Here is a 19,421-nt window from a genome sequence, read left to right as displayed (position 1 = left end):
CTTTAAGTAACAGCAAAGAGTCAGCCTCTGTTTTCTTAGAAGAAGAGCTAGTTTCCAGCTGTTCTGACTTCATTAGCTTTACTAATTTCATATCATTTTACTGAAACATCACAGTAGTCCTAGTATGCTGTGCAGCTGTATTTTGAAATGATAAAATAGTAAATGGTCTGGTTCTTATATAGCATGTTTCTATTCTACTGGAGCACTCAGAGTGCTTTATACAACATGCCTCATTCACAAAAGCACCTTTTTTCCCCCCTAAAACGAAGTGTTTTCTCTCTAACATTCACACTATGATGAATGCACCAGGAAGCAACTTAGGGTTCAATATCTTGTCCAGGGATACTCTCTGACATGCAGACTGGAGCAACCAGGGATCCAACCAGCAACCTTCCAATTAGCAGCTCACCTGCTCTACCTCCTGAGTTCAAAAGCATAAGTATAACTCACTCTCTGAGGCTGCTTAAGTAAAGGTTATCCATCCATGATCTTCACTGACACTCCTGCACTAACCAAATGTTCAAGTATTGATGGGATAGTCTTCCTATTAAATGAGAATAGACAACAAAATTTTCTTTTGTTGGTGTGGATGTGCTGGGGTTTTTAGGATGTGTACATATGTGTTAAAATAAATAAATACATTTTGTAAAACCTCCAGTAAAAGTCAAAGTATTTACTCAACGTCTTTAGTCAGGTATAAGTGAAAAAGCACAGGCTCTGAAATGTGCTTAAAGAAGGTCAAAAGTAGTAGTGTTCTTTGGATTTTTGTGAAAAGCTAACTGAAAGCCATGCTAGATTATAATATCATGACCAGGTTTGACTTTGCCTCTACACCTAAGCAGAAGAATAAGTGCAGGCAGGTGTTAAAGTGGGATTGAGCAGGTGGAAGAAGCTGAAGATCAGTTAGTGGCTGATCAGTGCTGAGGTTTACTGCTCTTGGAATGGTTTTACACAACTGTATTCAACTAGATTTAACCCATGAGTTCACACGCTATTTAGCTGATTTCCATTCCCCACTAGGCCACGCTGTTGGTATGAATGTAGAATTCAGTGGTTGAATCTCTGTATCATCAGCTTAAATTCAAATTCATCTCTGCTACACTTGATGTAATCTAACTAACCAGGAACACCACAGCCGCTCTACTCCAGTCCAACACATTGCTTTGATTTCTTCACAGTACGACAAGTTAAACTGTTTACCCTGCTCTAAAATACTGAGTGTTTGCATGCAACCTTTGAATGACACAAGGTTGCATGCATCAGTTTTGTTTTGAAGGACGTTACACAATATGAAAAATCACATCAGATACAGATCTGGTATGAGGACACTTTACATTTTAACAAAGCCCATTGAGCCTTTAAATGAAACCTCGCTTCTTCTTCTTCTTCTTCTTCTTCTTCTTCTTCTTCTTCTTCTTCTTCTTCTATCCAGTTCTGTCTTACATCTTATTTCATCTCTGTCTGAAGTTATCTCTCGTGTTTTTTTCCAGTACAGATACCTGAAAACTGTAATAAACTAGAGTGACAAAGTACTTAGAAGTAAATTAGATAAATCTGTTACAATGCATTATTTTTTCTCAAGAGATCAATATTTTTAGTGCATGATCTGAAGATATTTTTATTTGTGTTTATTTATTTATTTATTTATTTATTTCAATTTATTTGAGTTAGGAACACAGTCATGCCAAAAATGATCGTCTGCAAAAATTAGATTTCTGGTATTTGCCAAAAAAAAAATGATTGCAGGAATTTAAACTAATATAAATGACTTATTGGACTATAATCTGTCAGAAATATGTCAAACATATCGCTCATGAATGATATCATTTTGAGGCAGAAAGAACATTCCTCCCACAAGGTAGAAGCTGCAATCTGTTTTAGCAAAGTGACTTGTGTACATCCATCTGAGTAAAAAGTCTTATTCACATTAAAATTGTATTTTTAAGCGAGATCTGGCAAAGAAGGTATCAAAAACAGAGACAAATCCAACATGGCAGTCATATAAACACAACAAGGGACCAAAAAGTACTATAATGATTATGAGGTCAGTACAATAACGCAGTCACAAAAAAAACTTGCAGAACTGGTCATGTCTTTATTTTATATATTACCCTTCATATATCCTATTTACTACAGTCTACTTACCAATATAAGTAAATGTATTAAACATTAAAACACACACAGAGGGAGAGAGAGAGAGAGAAAGAGAGAAACATCGAAAATCACTTCTTGGGGACACCACCAAAAAAACGCCCTATTGTCTAGTTGTCCACTAGATGGCGCCAGAGTCAAGTACAAAGTCATTACAATGTAATTTGATTCGCGGTGGCTAAAGCGGAAGAAAAAAACAGAGGTCTCACTCCGCTCTTTTTCTTGGTACCGCAAAATTTGCACAGACACGCCTTTCGTGTGTTGCAAAGAAAATATGTTTTGTTTGAACAAAACAAAAAATGATTTTTTTAGTTTCTAATGATTACATTCACACTTTAATGCAGGGAAATGCCTCGCAATAGACCATTTGTATAACAGTTTCTCTCTCCTGGGCAGCACATCTTTTCTATGCTATCTTTGCTCTGACTCCGCGCTCGCTGACACTTGTTGGGGGCTACATGTGTTCCTGTGTCTGAGCGGTTTGGGCTCTCAGGTTAGCCGGCAGACGAAGAGGCCAGCCCCGGGTGTACTGTAACATAGTGGTGAGTGACCGCTGTGAAGTTGTTTGTCCCTATTTGATAGCATGTGTAGCTCTTTTGTTCCCTCGCAAATGGCTGTGGTAAATGACTGCCGAGCACAAACATAAAGCGACTCACTCGTGTGGTCTACAGCGGTCTACTTTTTGCTGTTGTGCTGCAGGTTTGCTCAGCACGTACCCGCGTCCTGTATCCGAGCACAGCTGGGTAATATGAGGTTTTAATAGCAGAAACTAACGTAACTCATCTGTTATTACATTTGTCCTTTCTGGCCTGTTAACATTAGTTAGCATACTGTTCCGATTTGCTCGTGTTTACGGGCTGTAGGCGGATTCAAACTCGGACTGTTTGCTTGGAGAAAGAAAGCTCAGGAGGATTTAAGCTGAATTGAATTTGTGTTTGTTGGCGATCAGGCTTTGAAAACCTTCACTCAGCATCACAACTCTGTCCTAAAGGAGTCTTAAGCTGTGATTTGAAGGGGGGCAGGCATCGCCTCCTGTTTTACTCGGGCCCATGATCATTTCATTACATATGAACTGAAGTGGATGTACACGCCCACATTTATCTGCCTTGGAGAGATTTTTCCTGGTGGCCGAGATACAGCCGGCTCCTTATCACACAGGTGAAGAGTAAACAAACCTTAACTCTGTTTAGTCTGTATGCATCACATATCTCTGATGACAGGCACCGCCGATAAATCAGCCGTGCTCATTCAGACATATTATATCAGATCTGAACGCCAGGCTTTAAAAAGCGACCGCAGGAGTGACAGACATAGCAAACTGCCCCTAAGAACAGGCACCATCATCTGAGTTTGACCACCAGAGAGCACTGACAAGCTGGGGTTTTGTGTTAAGAGTGAAAAACGCTTTATTTATTTTTTTATTGTTTTATTTTTTCCCCTATCTAGAAACGTAAAGAAGTCTTTCTGATGTATTGGATCATTTTGAATTCCCTTCTGGTGTTGTATGAAAATATGACAGCAGTAAGATAGATACATGTAACAGTGAACAGTCCACAGCCCTGGTAGGTGCAGATCTATCACAAGGACACCATCTGTCTTTAGTTTTTTACATGTGTTGAGAGACATCTGAGAAAGGAGGCGGATCGTTAGACTGCGGGAGAAGTTTTTATGAAGAAAGACGTGCCCTCTGGTCAGGCCTGGAATATTTGAGGATAAATATGAGGATGCTTTAACAGTGTAAGATATTACTCAAGTGTAAGTGATCTTTCTGTTTTTTATATGACAGCATGTGATGAAGCGCATGACTTGCTCAAAGTGAAATATATATACTGGAGATATGGGGCAGTGATGATGCTCATATTAACTATCGACAAGGTTTCAAATAACGAGTCTGTAAGCCTAAAAGTGAGACATTGTGTGTGATGACAGTTGAGAGTGGACCTGTTGATACAGTCCTCTCATGCACACAGCGCAGGCACCCATCCACCTTTTGCTCAAATTCGTTGTTTGAGCGGTGCGGCCAATCACAAGAATGCTGGGTGGCTTTGAAGGGAGAGAAGGTAAAGCTACTTGTTTTAGACAGCGGTGATTTTGAACTGTGAATATTGTAAAGCTGCTCTGGTTGAGTCCAATAGTACACAAATAGTGTTGAAGATGAGCATGATAGGTCTCCTTTGTATTTTTCTTAGGATTGTGCAGTGTTTAGTCCGCAGCGTCTTCTGTTTTAGTGGGCAACGCACCGCATGGTTCTTTGTGTATGAATGGGTACAGTGTAAAGTTCTCTGGTTCAAAGTGTTACAATGTACAATAGTGAAAATGGCAACTTGCAACTGAGCAGCTTTAATCAAGTGAAGTCTATGACAAGAGTCAGTACAGGCAGCGCTGGTGGTGAAGATGAACTGAGGCTTTGATGGAGCTCTGGCTGAGGTGTCGGTGAGGTGGAGATGAAGAGGAGGTGGGTTGCATGCAAAGTGGAGGCTGATTGGCTCAAAGGAGGCAGACAAGAAAATGATTGGACTAGAGTAATAAAGTCTGTACTGAGATTGAAAGCGTGGGAAAGTGGTAGTGATGTAAAGAGCAGAAAAGCAGCCTAACACCCAGGAAAGCAGGCAGATGACTGATTACAGATCTTCCTAATAGAACTCACACATAAGCTTCATATAAACAGCTGCTGTTCTACTGGTAAAGTCGTCCTGCTATTAAATTGAAGTTTAAAAATTATATTTTCTATGTCTTTCCTCAGGTGCTGGTAACTTTCAGATAAAGTTATTGGTGGATAAGGACTACCAGCATAAATTCATCTACCAGAAGTAGAAAGCTCACCTTGGTGAGTGGCATCCTTTTCATTACTTACCTGATTTGGGTTCAAAGTGATTGACCGTGTTGTCTCAGAGCTTTGGCTGGAATGTGTTTCCTGCCACAGTCTAAAGAAATGCATACGAGGCTGACTACGTATGAATTTCTAGGGAGCACAAGCACATTATAAGCCCAAAAAGAACAAACACTTGATGTTTCATAGGATCCAGCCCCCCTATAAGAAGATCCCCCGCCCCTCTGAATTGGATAAGCGGAAGAAAACGAATGACGTATTTAACCGTCATACCAAAACAAGCAACACGGGGTCTCCACAGCTGGTAGCACCAGTGTGGTAGCTTCATGGTGGACACCATTCGTCCCCTAAGAGGAGGGTAGTGCTGGGATTCGAACTCAAATCGCCCCTTTACTAGAAAACCAACTAAGACTCAATGCCACACTTATCTTACCAAGTTAATGGTTGTAGTGTTGCTTTTATATATGTGTTGTAAAAAAGATTTGCTAGAAACAATTCAAACAGTCTGCTGCAGCACTGTTCTTCTCACGCTGCTATTTTGATCGTTCATTATTTTTTCACACCTGTTTCCCTTTGTGGTGAAGGAGGTGTCTCTTTCCTGTTCTAGACAACTTTTCAGCCAATCGGCGTTTGACCTTCGCACAACATCGTCTACGCTTGGCTGCATATTGTTGGGGTTTTTTGGAGGACTGCATACAAACTCATCTCAGTGGGTTGCATACCAAAGTCCTTCGCTCTGTGTAGTGAAAGGGACACAAGCACTGTACCACACGCTCTGCTTATAGCTGTGGTATTGCATTTGTTTTTTAAATGGGTAGGTGGGCTACATAAGAGAGAAATGTTGCAAGAAACATAATGAGACAACATGATAGTTTTTGTTATAACTTTACAGTGCTCTTGCAGAGATGTGATCACAGTTCCCTGATAGTAGGGTTGACTGAAAACTGACCACTGTCAAAGCGAGCAGGTGGACTGCTGTTCAAAGCTTCCTGCCACAGCAGATCCACAGTGATGCTCCTCTGTCCAGGTCATTGAATTAAATACCGCAGCCAACGTTGTTGTGAATTGATTTGCTTTAGTAATTCTATATATTTCTAGTGAAATAATATGAAAATAGTGTGCTGTGCAGCTGTATTCTGACATTATAAGCATATCAAACACCCGTTTCCTTAAATTGGGTTTGTAGAAAGTCATGCCCACACCTCTTGGTTGCCTGGAGTGTCCTTAAAGGCCAATCATCCATGTTTGAGTGATTTACAAATGAAAACATGTCGAAGCAGAAAGTTCACTGGTAAATTTTGAATGGAGCTTCAGTTAGGGATATATTATTTCATATTATTTTTCAGAACCGCATTAAGTTTGCTGTGCTTGTGTGTAACTGAGCAGTGATTCAGGCAGCTCCTTTTTCCAACAATGTCTTTTTTTAAAGCTGGCAAAACCTCATTATTTATAGTATCAGTTAAAGAGGCTCCAGCTTCATAAGGAGAAAGAATAGTAGACCCTCATCGACAGGCTCCTACCCCAACCAGATGTTCAAGCATTGATAGGATCTGCTTATTGAATAAGATGTGGACAGGCAAAGATCTATATACATCTATATCCTATTGTTTTATTGTACTTTCATATAGTGACAGCTCGCGTCTGTTAGTAGAAAACCGTTGAGCAGCATCGTGGTTGACAGTGTGGTCTCAGAGCATGCAGTGTAACCTATTTCCCATGCTAGGTTTACTGGGTGTTGGTATGAATTTCTGTTAAGTGTTTGCACTCTAACAGAAAGTTCATGAGACGAAAGCACCCTGTAAACCCAAAGGCTGTTAAAAGATGATGAATATCAAAACAAAAGGCAATGGAGCCCTAGACTAACTTTTCCACCAGCAATAGTCTTAACAGCGCTTTTAGTTGGTTGTAGCAGCTCATGGTTGGGCCACAGACACTTTTTTGTACAATATTAATTCATGACCCAACATGCTGGTGCCTTGTAATAACTTTAGTGCAACTTACAGTGTATAGGCAACATTGTCTGTACACACAGCAACTTAGCATTCCCATTGTGCCAATTCGGTTGCATGTACTGCACTTCATTGTTAGCTGCCTAGTCACTCCCTGCTTGCACTTTCATTATCAGTGGTGTCTGAGTTGGAACCTCTCGTTAGCTGTTCCTTCCCCCTCTTACTTGTCATTTTTATTTTTAAGATACAGTAAAAAATATATGTGATGTATTTTTTGTATTTGGCAGTTGATCATACACAAATTAAAATCATATACACATTACTAGAAATAAAAAAAATATGTATGTAGCATGCAGGATGAGAAGAGTAGACATGCTCTCTGTGATGGGCAACTGACATGTAGAAATCCAGCCAGCTATGACAGCATGGTAACACTTGTGAGCTGGTCGTTTGATTTTCTTTGGCTCGTTTTCTCTAACATGATGAGCACAGTGTGGGAAACAATGTCTGCGCTTGTCCTTCGGTTTTCCCAGGAGGGATAGCTAGGATTGTTGGCATTCCTCATTTAAACCAAGGATGCAGCTACACTGCAGCTCACTGAGCTCAATATTGCTGTCAGGATGTAAACAGGTCAAATTACAGGCGGGAAGCTCATTTATAAATATTGAGATCACAAGGGCTGGAACACTTTTGAGTGCAGTATTATGCAATTCGCTGATTTACAACCCAGATCACTGCAGTCACATGCCAAGAAACCTAAAGACTGAAGCTAAAACAGTGTATCCACGATGTCCCGTGAAGAAGAAATGTCAAGACACATGCTTCATCAAATATGCTTGAAGCAGCACAGCACCTGCACACAATATCCCAGCATCCAAGTTCTCCCCTCTTCACACAGAGCTCTGCAGTTGTTCTCCTGTGGCTGCGCTCTGCTCCACATGAGTGCGGCTGAGATCAAACTTGATCATTCCGACTCTGCTTTATGGTTCGCACAGACGCGGTGGTGACAAGTGAGAACATGATGTGCCGTCCGCTGGTGTCAGGTGAAGCTCTGCGCCCAGCACCCTACCCATGCGTTCACAGGTGGAGTCTAGTGTTTGATTAATACTTTAAAAAAAACTCTGTTGTTCCTGTTCTTCGTATTTAGGATGTCACATTTAGATTTCTAGCTGCAGTAACTCACAGAGATGGCAGTGTGATGCAAACCGAAACCTAATTTTACAAGAACCCTCTGAGAGATCTTTGACTGATGTTACTGCCTCACCATGCAAGCCAGACTTTTTTTATTACAGCCCCTGTGTCATCACAGGCTGAATGGATCTGCTTCTGTTTTTCACTGTGGCATGAAGATTGTTGTAACAGTAAAAACAATAATAAATCCATCTTTATCTTTGCCATTCCCTGCAAATAAAGATGTGCATGAGGCAGATGAATTAAATCTGTTAACAGCTGAAATGAAGCACAGAAAACAGCTCGGTGATTTATTCTAATTATTTAATACCACGCAGTCTTATGCTTTGCATACATAGCACAACATGGAAACTAGGTGTTGCTCACAGTGAACCGAGTGCTGATGTTTGTGAATGAATACCAAAACGTACCCATGTATGGTAACACTGTGACATTCATGTAGAAGTACACCAATATAGAAACAGGAACTGGATGACAAACGTAATGAAACGAGTTTCATTAAAGGATCCTGGAGTCCTTCATCCACTGAGGTCTTGATTTGTGTCAGATAATCAAACCACCACTCTAATGGACACAATTAAGCGTTTGGGTACAGGAGTTCACATCATCTTAAGATTTTGACGTGAAAACGCATCTGTTGCCATGTTACAGAAAGCAGTTAAAGCAGCCTTTTATGTTTCGAGAGGTTACGAGAATGAAAGGCGCCCGACGTCTCTCTCTCGTGCGTGTCACAGAGTAATTTTGTGTGTCAGAGATGACAGCGCTGACACCTGGCCTCCCAATTGGTTCGATGCGGATCTCTGACCTGTGAGTCATCGCGGCGCTGCGCTGAGTGCCTGTCTGTTGTGTTAGATCATACGCACTGTTGGCATTAAACGTAATAATAGATTTTAGTGAAATTGAGAGTGTGAAATGGTTTACTATAATAGAGCTGCAGTCTCTCAAACATACTTACTGTAAGTGTATATGCTGATTTCAGACTGTTGTATTAAAGTGGGGCAGAGGGAGACCGTTTCCCTTTACGACATGACATAGCACTTTACAGTTTAATCCTCTTGGCAGACACAAATAACTGTTAATTTAATTGTATGGCGAGTGGAGGTATGAGGATATGCACTAAGGTCGATTAGCTTAGAACTTTGTTTTATATCTTCTCTTTGAACGAGATAGAAATTTAGGAGTAACATGGCCTTACAAACCCAACAGTGAGATCTTATGAGATCCAGCCTACGGCTCTTCATGGGGTGTCACAGGGTCCCCAGGAAAAAAAATTGTAAATGTAAAATAATAAAATAAATATTCTTCTGTAGCAATAACAAAGTATAACATAACTTATTCTGTAGCAATTACACAAGAATATCCAGTAATGTTCCTGCCTACAATTAAACACATTCACTTACCATCTGCTGTGGCAAATGGGTGCAAGCCTTTGACCACAAACTTAGTCACTGCGCGGTGACATTCGTCTATCCTGGCCTGAAAGGAGATGCTACCGGTAGACTGCAGTGAGAACTGCCAGCGAGCACCAGCCAGAGTCTGTCTCTCTCATCATGGTCACCTAAACGCACAGTAATGGCAGGTTTTGTAATAAGGCAGATCGCGCTGACATAATATGCACTGTTAGTTGATTATTTACCTGCCGCATTAACGGGAGAGGACGTGCAAACGTTACCGCTGCTGCTGGGTTGAGATTCACGAGTCCGGAGCGGAGTTAAAAACACGACATTCATTTAAGTTTAGGTTTTAGCTTCTGTGAAGCACTTTGTGATTTTTATCTTGAAAGGTGCTATATAAATAAAGTTTTACTTACTTACTTACTTACGTGTTTTGTGAGCAAATGCTTTTGCATATTCGTAGTGTTTCCTCCCTTAAATTAAATATCTACTTTGCAAGTTTGCAAGTTGCCCTGTTGTCATCCGTTCTCGTAAAGTATAACCAAACTTTTGAGCGTTTGAGCCGACTCTACGTCTATGACCTGCCTAAGTAAGGTGTATGTAGGAAGCACTGAATATTACATAGGTGAAACTACACAAAGCTAAACCAAGACCATTGACAGGCATCCACACTGGTGATGCTAAAAAGCAAGATAAGAGTCAGGCAGTTACTGACAGCTGAACTGATAAAAACTGTACGTGCTACTGTAACACTTTAGCAGCCACAAAGTTACAGCGCAGTGCTGAGGCCAGGCACATTGTCAGAAGTGATGGCATCACTGAGAGGACTTGCTGAGCCTCACTGACAGGCTTTAGCTTCACACTCTGACTGGCCAGGAGTCAATGGGCATGCCCTGAATTAGTGCAGGGCTTTCCCACCATCGAGAGTGCTGTGGTGGCTGGAAGGCCTGTCACTGGCAGACAAGTGTGAAGATCAGGGTATGTGCCTTATAGTTAGAGGGATTTGTAGCGACTATAGTGGACTATAGAGAATGAGATTATGTTCCATTTTCTAATGCACACATGTGCTACAATCAAAAACTGTCTTCTGAAATAAAGACATTTAAAGGGAACTGGTGTGTCATTGTCCTGGCTTCCTCCCCTCAGCTGGTCACAGCTGATGGCTATGCCGCCCTGAGCCTGGTTCTGCTGGAGGTTTCTTCCTGTTAAAAGGGAGTTTTTCCTTTCTACTGTCACCAAGTGCTTGTTCGTGTGCGGTTGTGTCATTATTGAGGCTTTCTCTCTATTATTGTAGGGTCTGTAAATTACAATATAAAGCACCTTGCGGTGACTGTTGTGATTTGGCGGTGTATGAACAAAATAAAATAGCACCTAATTGAGTGAAATATTTTTTTCATTTTGCTTAGTTTGCCTGTGTTTGTGAGGTTGTCTAATGGTTGAATGATGCTTAAGTAGGCATAGTAACACTTAAGGAAATCTTGTGAAAAACTACTGGAGGAAAACTGAACCACACAAAAAACAAAAGGTCAGAACTCAGCAGTATTATTTTTATTATTTCTAATTACCCTAAAATGAATTTTAGAAAGTTTTGTAACTAGTACAGGTGAATAAACCACACATCCACACACATGTGTAGCCCACATTCTCTTTATATAATGCTCCAGTTTGCCACCCAGCATTCAGCAGAGGAGAAGTAGGATGAAAGATTGCCGGAGCGACAGTTATATGAGGTAAACGTTCACGAGTGGGCTGCAAATCATGACAGCCGGTCTGCTGCGAGTATGGGAGGGTGAGAGGAAGAGTGAATAAGAGGAGGGGGTTACATGTGGGAGTGTACCACATCAAATATGGTAGGGAGACAACACGTTGCAGCCGCAGCCCAGTTTTATTGAGCAGATGAGCGAATGAGCAAGCAAGCGTGTCTCGTCCAGACACCCACACTGCCCGGGCTGGTGTCCTAGGAGATTAGCAATACATTGTTACGTCTTTCTCTGCATTATGTAGTTTAAATGCCATTTTATTTTTTATTTTACATTCAGTCCTTAAAATCTTGTTTGCTACGCAGGGTTATTCCTGTTTAGCACACTTGCATCATGTTGTGTACCCACCACTGTTGGGGTGCAGGGCCAGCCTGTGCATGACGCCTGCTTGTGTAGGTAGGATAATTTAAAGATTTGAAGACAAAGCACAAAAGGTAAACGTTTAATTTGAAGTTTGTCATTCAGAATGAGTACAACGGATCATTACAGAAGGTTTTAGAGACAGAAAATGCAAGTCATGTCCCTTAATACAACACTATGAGAAATCTATCCAGAACAGTGTCCCATATGCCATCTCATCTGCACTATGGATTTGCTTTGGGGCCAGCAATTTGTAATTGATTTTCATAAAGTGCACCACTCACTGCCTGATTTCAATATGGCTGGGATCCCTGTGCCCATCAAACCACAACCACAGCCTGCCGCAGCGCAAAAGCACAAACAGCATGAGCTCAGCTTCACCACATTAAAATGAAGCAAAGCAGGTCAGATAAACATGCATAAGTTCAATTACATGCTTTTCTTGTTCAGCTGTCAGTGATGTTTGGTCATTTATAAGAATGCTTTATCCTCACAGATATATTAGAAAAATAGAGCTCGGGAGGATGCTTGCTGCTAATAAAATGTAAATTCCTTGCAACGTAGTCTTTCTGTTCATTAAACACGATTGCTCGAATTTGATTTGAATACACACACAGAGGAGATTTCAGTGGCTGATCCCTATGACTGTTGTACTGATTACACCTGAATCTGCTCCTTTCCCTCACCTACCAAATGCATAGAACATGTTGCCATGGTACCAGAGAAAGGCTGAGGTCTTGCGGTTGTCACATTTTGTTCAAAGACAACCTTAGCTCCCCACACTTATGTGTGTGTGTGTGTCTGTATCTAAATTATTTTACTTCTTTTGTGCCTCCTTTTCATGACTTTCCAGATGGAAAGCATGCACCTGCAGGTGTGTGTGTGTTCGTGTTTACATATCTTTGTGGGGACCAAAAATTGGACGTTTATTGTATTTGTGGGGACCAACAGACCTTATGGGGACAAATCCCAGTCCCCACGAGTTTGAAAGCATTTTTCAAACTCAAAATGTGATTATAGTGTCAGGGTAACGGTTAGGTTCAGGCTAAGGGTTAGGATTATTCATTCATTTTCCATAGGGTAAGCGACTAGTTAAAGCATTATGTCAATTAGATGTCCCCACAAAGATATGAAAACACAGTGTGTGTGTGTGTGTGTGTGTGTTGGGTGGGGGGTTCTAAAAGCCACTCCATCACAGGCTTTTAGAAACTGGAAAAAAGAAAAAACAACTTCACAAAACCCAAAATGGATGAAATTAGAAAGCCACACTGCTATCTATAACGGTTAATGGCCCATTACGGTGAGCTCGTATTAGCCTGCTTAAATGGCTGCGTGATGATGTAATGGCATTGAATACCATCTCCTGAAAACCAAAACTGGCCTTCGTCATGGATTTTTCATGCTATTATTAGTTTTGTTTCAGCGCTTTCCTCTTTTTCCCTGACTAACTTTGTTATTGAGCCAGAAGTTACATTCCATATACGGACATCAGACAGGCCAACTACCAGGTCATTAATGTTTGTTTTAGTCACAAATGGTGTGTGAAATATGCTCAAGCCCTGGACAGCTACGTGCTACATATGTTTGTGTGTGCAAGAGAGCGGTCAAGCAAGAGTGAGAACGTGAGTGTGCGTAAACACTGGTGGTTCTGCTTTCACTCATAGGCCTATTAACATTGCTCTGAGCCAAACCAGAGCTCACAAAGCCAGGGCAAATAATGCCACATGATTCAAAGACGTCGGTGGATTGAAGGAACTGTTATGGGAATGTGTTTTGATGGATTGACTGTTATCTGTATACAAATGTGTTCTCAGATCTTTATTTCTCTTTTCTCTCCCTGCTTACTGTTTGGTTGGAAGGTGATGTGATAAAGTTATATTATTACATTATGCGTCTCTTTTTTCACAGAAAAGATCAGAGAAATGTTTTCTCTGACATCAGCAAGTCTATTTTGAGATGTTTATCGAGAAGCTCCCTAATATTATTACCCAACACTAAAAAGTGTTATCACATGATGTGCTATGTCTTTATTTGTCTTCCAAACTGCAAATCCTTCCCACTGAATAACTATTCTGGGAAAGACACTGCAGCAACACTTCATGTTTGGAGTTACAGTTGGAGCTGTTACGGAGGCCCTTTCACTCGACTCTTCCCACAGCGTAGAGCAATGATACTGCGCCATCATCATCACTGAACGATAATTATTATTTTATTTTCTCATTAATCTCACTTTTATTTCCTGTCACAATCCCTATTATTGCCAAGTGAGGGATCAGATTTATCTTAATTCGGTGCAGATATTCCCCCCATTATAATTTGGATAAAGTATTAATATTGCAGTATATTGTGTTGGCTGCTTCTTACTCATATATACTGGTGGCAACGTATTTTGTTTTGGTCCCTATGCATTAGGAACACGTGAATAGAAGTTAAGTAAGTTGTTTGCAGGGGCAGCAGGGGAAAATAATATACATTTACTGAAAGCATTTCTAAAATAGATAACGGCACACATAACCCAATTCCAAAAAATGTTTAAACATGTGAAAACACCATGTAAGGATTTGCAAAAACAAATTCTCAGTTTTATATAATGTGATAACTTTTTTAGAATTAGGATTACAATCTTTTATATTACCATTATGAGCCAGAATCTGCAAACTTCAAGTATTATCAGCTATATCCAATTATGACCAACAGGTCAGCCTCCGATATGTCCAGTTATGATGCAGTACATTTCATGCATACACAACATAAACACAGTGGTGCAGGCACATAGTTCCGCACACACTGACAGCAACAGGCGAAGACATTAATAACAACAAACCAAATCAGACACTTAAATCACTTTTACCTAGCTGAACGCAGACATGTTTACAAAGCTAAATAAGACAAATCAGCTAAAGCTATCCAACACTCTCAAATGAACACAAGCCAAGGTTGATCTGATATCCTCGTGTTGGTGTTGTTCCCAGATCATCATACTAAATGTTGTTCCAGGATCAACATTGCAAGTGACCAATCAGAATGTTGTGATGTCATACTTTTGCGACTTCGGGAAAAAGCGGCGTAAAACAAAAAACTGTTCTAAAGCTGCGTGAAACCGCCTCTGTCCGCCGATCAACGGACCCTGACCCTAACCCTAACCGTAACCCTTTAATAAACAGTAAGCAGAATTGATATTGTCCTTGCAACATTGGAATTTCATAAATTCACGAATGGCTTGGTGCGCAAAAGAATAACGTCACAACAATGTGATTGGTCACTTGCAATGTTGAACCTGGAACAACATTTTCATGATGGTCTGGGAACAACACCAACACGAGGATATCAGATCATCCCACAAGCCAACAGCGGGCCTCATTTCAGTTGTTTAAGTGGTAGTAGTAGTAGTATTTATTTATTGTCATTGTCAAGAACAATGAAATTGCGTTTGGGGCTTCCATACAACCCAAAAAAAGAAGAAAATAATAAATACCCCTTAAAACCCAAGTGTACATATTTAACCCAGTGTGACTCCAATGCAATAAGACAATCCTTAGCAATAATGTTCGTAGAAATTCAGACAAAGACCTGAGAAACATGACAAAATACAACAATGCACCCATTCAATATTATTGTACTGTGAGATATGATATCAGATATGATAGTTATCTATTTAAGAAAGAAGGGGGGGGCAGGAGGGGGAAGAGAATAAAGATATGATGCACCAATACAGACCAGTTCATTGCTATTAAGAAGTTGGATATGGTTATTGTCCGTGAGAGGGGGGCAGAGAGTTCAGGAGCCTCACAGCCTGTGGATACAGGCTGTTGGCCAGTCTGGATGTTCTGGCCTGTATAGACCTGTACCTTCTCCCTGAGGGCAGCAGATGGAAAAAGTGAGAAGATGATGTAACTTCATGTAGTTTTGGGGGAAATTATAAAATGTAACAAACATTTTGCATTGAATAAAGATTCATTTTTTTGAATATGATGTCAGTTTTAGGTCTTACAAAGAAAATTTGAATTGAAAAAATCAGCATTAGTATGTCACACTTAAAGCTAAAAAACATTCAGACCTCTTCTCCTAAACCAAGGTCAAGGCTCTAAAACACAAAAACCTGCATTAACAGGCTCATTACTTATTCTCAGCAGATTAGACATGAAACTCTATCATCTCCAGACAACTGACAACGAGCCAACAATAGCAACAGCTAGTTGGCAGTTACAATAGCTAATTAGCTAACGTTACACCAGCTAATGTTAGGTTTGAGTATCCTAAAAATAACTTTTCCTTTGATAAATAGTTTGTTTAAATTTTCACATCGTATCAGAGTTTATTTGTTAAGTGTCAGATTCCAACAACGTTAGATCCCCTTCAAAGAAAGCTTCACTAACTCCGGCTAACAGCAGCTAACTCTGGCTAACAGCAGCTAACAGTGGTACAAACAGTAGCGCGTGGCAACAGAAATATTCAGGATATGCTCAACAACTCACTCATATTACTGTCATCAGACGGAAGTGATATTCACTGAATCATCAACTTGTATCAGTAATAATTCAGTTGAGTGCAATCTGCAGTTTACTGGCGTTAAGCAGTGAGACTTTACACACTGATAGATTAGGTTTTAAAACATTTATTTTCGAGAAAGATTTATTCTAGATTTATAGAACACACACACTCATCATCACCACCGCCAATAATGCACTGTATCAGGTATCACAGAATAGATGTTTTGCAGTACTGTTGTCATTATGAGCACCTTATCATCATAGTTTCATATTGTGAGATTTTACTTCTCATTATTTTGTAAAATAAAGCCTCAAAAGCAGCCGATATAGCTTTATATTTTATACATGTCATTTGGTGAACCAGACTTTCTGCTATTCGGTTGCCATGTAGCTACAGTGACTGTGTACTGGGCTCTGAGCTCTGCCAAAACACAGGTGACCTGCAGCTCAATAATGTTTCCTGTGTAGATACAGATAGTTGGCTCATGCTGCTGCTGCTCTGCAAACACACAGCTAATGCTCAGCAAGTCATGGAGATTCAGTTATACTGTTTCAACATTTCTACATGACTGACAATAAAAACAATTTATTTTTCCATAATTCATAAGGTAATGCAAAGCGCTAGTGTTCTGGCTATATGTGAGAAAAGAAAGGGAGCGAATCTGTGCGTCTGCGTAAAAAAAAGAAAAAGGAAAAATTCTTCCTTTGTTGTGTAATGATGAATATGCTCTTTTGCTTCCACTGACACACAAACACCCTCTCACACACATGCAGAGTTGTCAGTTTGCCTGCAGAGTTTGTGGCTACCACACTGTGCTGTGCCAAAATTGTGTTGTTTGAGAAAGCCTGGGGAGAGAGGACAGGAACCTCAGGAGCTGTTCTGTTCCCTCAGCCGCTGCAACACGGAAGGTAGCTTTCCTCACACTTTCCCCTGCAGCCGCCCAACAGGAAAAAGCTTTAATGGCATCAGCTCTCATTGTTGAAGCTGAGACAAACACTTTGCGCTTGCAAAGAGAAGGTCATGCAGCTCGGTGTCCAAAAACGATGCCTGGAATTGAAGGGTAGTTATTATAAGATGGCTCATCTCTGTGGTAAAAAGGACAATAATGAACCGAAGTCCTGCATTGTCATTTTTTTCAGTCTCCATTCACTCCTCATTGCACGTTGTACTCAGACAGTCTTTGACGTCTTAAAAAAAGGATAATTTCTATTCTTTTCTCATTTTTCTTTTAATAATCTGGAGGCTTAATGACAGTTTAGACAGATAGATTGTTGATCAGCTTTCAAGTAATCAGCACACAGCTGGGCCTGTCCTTACTTTTAGATTTAGAAGGATTTGCTGTTCAAAAATAAGATTTCAGCTTTGGTATTCTTCCAGTTTTTTTCTTCTAAATATATCAGACCTAGTGACCAAGCTTAATTCCAATAATTTCAAGTTAATTTGACTATTTCCTTCTGAAATGTACAGTAGTTATATTAGATTTTCCCCCCAGAAAACGGGAGCTCTGTGCATAAACAAGCGCCTGCAAACCTCAACTAAAGCAAGAAAAGTGGGCCTGAATTTCTTCACAACAGTGTGAGACTGACAGAGTCCTACTAAAGATTACTTTGAGTTATTGAAGCTACAAGCTGCTGAATCATGGGATGCACTTGGTTTTCACCTAGCTATGTGCACTCACATGAAAACCTTATTTTCACAAGAAGATTGTACGATAGTGTTGGTGTACAGATAATAAATCATATTAATGAATGGGTGTCGTGGTGGGCTAATAGGCTTCTGATGACTCTTAGTTTTGTTTAACTATTTTCCCTGTTTTTTTGCAGATCTGACCAAGCCTGTGCTCTAAAATCAAGACGTTACCCTGTACGCTCAGAAGAAGACACTAAAGGTTAGCACAAAAAAACAAAACAGTAGCCACTGGTTTCTTTCCACATTAATATTATCACACCTCCAACATGAAAGAGTGATAAAGCAAACCAGGGTACACTGTGAACCTGTGGGGTAATCAGGAGGAACACATTGCTCACTCGTGTTTGTACCAACCTTTTCTCTGCATTTCAACCCTGCAAATATAGATTTTTATAACAGGCAAAGAACACCGTGGCACACTAAGCCGATTAAGCTTTATTAAACTTAATGCTTCAGTGAGGTTTCTGTTTTTAAAAAAAACAAAAGTTTTCATAATTACTGAGCAATCTATTGTTCAGTTTTCAAAGTAGTGCTGATAGTAGTGGCAGTTTGCGGCGCTTTCAGTCTTTTAAAATAAGATCTGATCATTTTGATTCTACGGGTCACAGGCCAGGAACATAATTCTAGGTGTAACCCTGATCATTTTTTTATCAAGCCCTGTTGACTTGGGTCAAAAGGCCATAGTGAAAGCAGTGTAACTGAAAAAGCTAAGTGAAAATACCATAGACTGTACATAATTTAGAGACATAGCCACCGGCATTTTCATCATCACGATTTAGGTGTTTTTAAACCTGTTGTGACAAGCGAGGGGTGGATCTGATTGTGAAAATGAGGAATACAGCAAGTTTTTCTACATTCAAGGGAGTCGCCCATCTGCTAACCACTTCAAAGACTTCAGGTTTAAGACATGTCTGTCTTTTATACAGGCTATGATTACCACATAGTATTTTCTGTGAGTACTTTGGTACACAAGTCATCTTGTGTTTGACCATATTGAAAGCTTTTAATGTGAAACTGCAGCAGGTATTCTCAGTTGGGAGTAGAAGTAACCTAGTGTGTGTGGTTTTTTCTTTTCTTTCTGGGAACATTGACACAGATACCCACAAAATATATAAATGTTCCAGTACTAACACTTGTTGAAATGAGCTACATCATTATAAAGAAGAGATTTCTCTTTCCGTTTCCTTGTGAAGATGGTTTGCTGTGTCCAGTCTGAATTGGTGAAATGTGGAGTTGTCACTCTGCGGCATGCATGAGCCCTGTTGTTTTTAGTCAGTGTTGATTCCCATGACTCCAAGATGAGCCAGAGGAAGCCCAGTGTGATTTTGACACAGTTCCCAGGCCCCCAGATCTCCCTCTGAACAAGGGCCGTTACAGTGTGTATGTGTGACTACACATACACACAGTTACTCATAAGACACGGACAAATATGTGCATGTGTGTGTGTTTTATGTTACTAACATTAAAAGAGATAAATGGACCGAGCATCCTTTGGTCTTTGATCCACACATGTTCAGTCTTAGTTGTTAGCCACACACCCACACACACACACACACACACACACACACACACACACACACACACACACACACACACACACACACAC

General features: G+C 40.3%; 1 protein-coding gene across 3 annotated transcripts in view; it reads left to right on the top strand.

The window, feature by feature from the left end:
* The first annotated feature begins 2,565 nt into the window (after window positions 1-2,565).
* The window catches only part of ncalda (neurocalcin delta a), a 62,120-nt gene continuing 45,264 nt past the window's right edge, over window positions 2,566-19,421 (top strand). Inside the window, exons 1-3 of one of the 3 annotated variants that reach the window (XM_005742932.2) lie at window positions 2,566-2,693; window positions 4,895-4,978; window positions 17,950-18,014. The gene's annotated coding sequence lies outside the window, so the exon portion shown is untranslated. Of the gene's footprint in view, window positions 2,694-3,652; window positions 3,907-4,894; window positions 4,979-17,949; window positions 18,015-19,421 lie in introns of those variants that run through there. The other 2 variants (XM_005742933.2, XM_005742934.2) reach the window with 2 other exon arrangements.

The sequence above is a fragment of the Pundamilia nyererei genome, unplaced genomic scaffold, assembly GCF_000239375.1.
Source record: "Pundamilia nyererei isolate P.nyererei 1_Seehausen unplaced genomic scaffold, PunNye1.0 scaffold00125, whole genome shotgun sequence".
NCBI classification, from domain to species: domain Eukaryota; kingdom Metazoa; phylum Chordata; class Actinopteri; order Cichliformes; family Cichlidae; genus Pundamilia; species Pundamilia nyererei.
This window is presented reverse-complemented; position numbering and strand designations above follow the sequence as displayed.